Source organism: Tenrec ecaudatus, chromosome 3, assembly GCF_050624435.1.
Source record: "Tenrec ecaudatus isolate mTenEca1 chromosome 3, mTenEca1.hap1, whole genome shotgun sequence".
NCBI classification, from domain to species: Eukaryota; Metazoa; Chordata; class Mammalia; order Afrosoricida; family Tenrecidae; genus Tenrec; species Tenrec ecaudatus.
In genome coordinates this window covers 215441967-215444435 of record NC_134532.1, presented here as the reverse complement: position 1 = coordinate 215444435, position 2469 = coordinate 215441967, and positions in this window count along the sequence as shown.

Below are 2469 nucleotides of genomic sequence, written 5' to 3'. Positions count from 1 at the left end.
TGGAAATCAATTAAATGTGCAATCAAAATGCATTGATAGTTATTGGTGATTAGAACACCTCCCCACTCCCACATTCATTGTTTGCTCCCCAGTTCTCCTTACCCTCTGTCCCCAATAAAATCATTTCACCGGTTAGTGTCTCTATGCGTCTACTTATTCTGTGCATCATAACCTGGGAAATTGAACAGAAACAATTGAAAAATGAAAGAGAAGAAGACAATGATAATATCAAGGTAAAAATACAGGTTAGGTCAAGAGGGAGCTCAGCTAACCAAGTATCATATTATATGATGAACCACCATAATCAAGTTTACAATAATTTGATAGTGAAGCTGTCCAGTCCCTTGCCTGTAGCCCGAGGGGATCTGCCAGAGGCTTGATCTGACTAGGTAACCTGAGATGGATTTGGGGTTCCCACTGTCTTCCCTGGCCTTCTACAAATTGGTATTCATAATTTAACCTCTGATACTTTTCTCTTGATCATATTTTCATTTTGTTATCTACATCTTTGGATCACATAGGCTGATGTGCTTCTTTTGGGTGGACTTTGTTGACACCTCACTTAGATGGCTGCTTGTTGGAATACAAGCCTTTTAAGATCCCAGACACGTTTCCAATCGATAGCCAGGCACCATCTGCTTTCTTCTCCACGCTTTGCTGTAACTCCTTGACCTTCAATGATCTCTTCAGGGCCACGTTATGAGAACTAACAGTGCTTGGATTGAGGGTAGAATTAAGCAGAAGCCTATGCATGGGTTACAAAGGACTCTGGTTTACATCAGTGGCCATTTTATGATAAAAATAAACACCACCAAAGGCAATAAAAACAAAACCCCCAAACACAAAAAGAAAGACATTGTCGGTCATCCCCCTGGGATGTAAGGCTATTGCATTGAAAGCATCAGTAATTGAATGGCATAGAATTTAAGGCACTGTTGACATGAGTTTATGTGAGTATGGTCCACTGTGAGCTGCACTCCAGGGTGTTGCTCTGTACAGATTGAGTTCTTATTTGATTGAGCTCTGTTTACATTGAGCATCGGGGTTGGTACTGGGGGGGGGGGGGATTTCCTGTAACATTCTTTACCAGGGCAGGTCATTGCCTACCAGATAGCTTCCTGTCATATGATGCAAGGGGAGCATTGAGATATTAAGTATATGGTGGTTCTGGTTCCCCTTTTATTGGACACCCACTAAACCAAAAGTCCAATGACCATGATTTCCACAGTCTTTTGCTTTCTCTCCCATTCGGGAATTTTAGTCCAAGTTCAAGGGTACAGGGCCCAGTTCATTTAGCCAGGCCTCCATGTGGAGTCCTTCTGGTGTGGTCCGCGAGGGATGCCACGGTTCCCTTCAGGCCAACATCTAAGGTTAACATAGTGCTTAGTCCATGGCATGCTTTACCAAGGGTAGAAACATTCGTCCGTAGTGTACCCAGGAACATAGGACCAGGTTAACTGTCTGTCCCCTTAGGCTCCCTGCAGTTACTGTTCTGCATACCTTCTCCGTGTGAAATTGCTCCTCCCCACTTACCCACCATATCCACCAACAGCGATATCCGTGTCTCCTCTGAGGTGTAGACGCCCTCCTTCCCGGGTTTGACTTCATTTTCCAGTGGGGCTCTCCTCTCATTCCCACGGAGGGCCTGCTGATTTGTCCCAGGTTGATGTCAGGGTTGTGGATGGTCTTTTCCCCACTCCCTGTCTGGAAGGAGTGGCCCCAGCCAATGTGAGGGCTCCTCTTTCGAGGAGGTTCTTATGAAGAGCACCTTAGGGGGGTGATGTGAGGGTCATGGCTCGGAGGCAGACTTTCTATCTCCTCGCTTGGGAATCGATCTCTCATACTTGTTTGATTGGTGTTTCTCCTTATGTTCGTGGACTCATACAACATTTGTCCTTTTGCGGTTGACTGCCCCATCCTGATGGCTCCCAGGACCTTCCTTATCATGCGGCGTTCCATGTCTCCATCCTCGGGACAACAGACGAGGCTGCAACCTCACCAGTTCAGCTTCCATCTCTTCAATTCTGCTTCTTTGTTCTTTCATAGGCGTGCGTCGTGCTGTGACTGCAGTGTTTGACTTTTTGTTGTTTCTGTTTGGAGCTTTTCTTGTAAGGCGTGTGGCGAGCTCTCCTATTGTGTCCCCTTTCCTCTCAGACTCTTCCCTCAGCTGTTACATGAGTGCAATCACCTCTTTGAGGTGCGTTGTATGGCAATTCCACCGCCTGTTTAATTTCAGGCATTTATTTCATTTAGGTCTGGTTGGTGTTCGGTTAGTTGTGTCTGTTTCTCTTGTCTTTTTTTTGGTACACCGATATCTTCTGTTGTGTTCTTGACATCTTGGTGTATCTCTTAGGCGTGTTAAGTGGGGTTCTGCGGGGATAGTTGACTCTGTTATGTGGGGCAGTCCAGGGGTGGTGGACATAATATTCACTATCTTAGGAAGTGTTGGGATAAGTGTTAGCAGGGAGA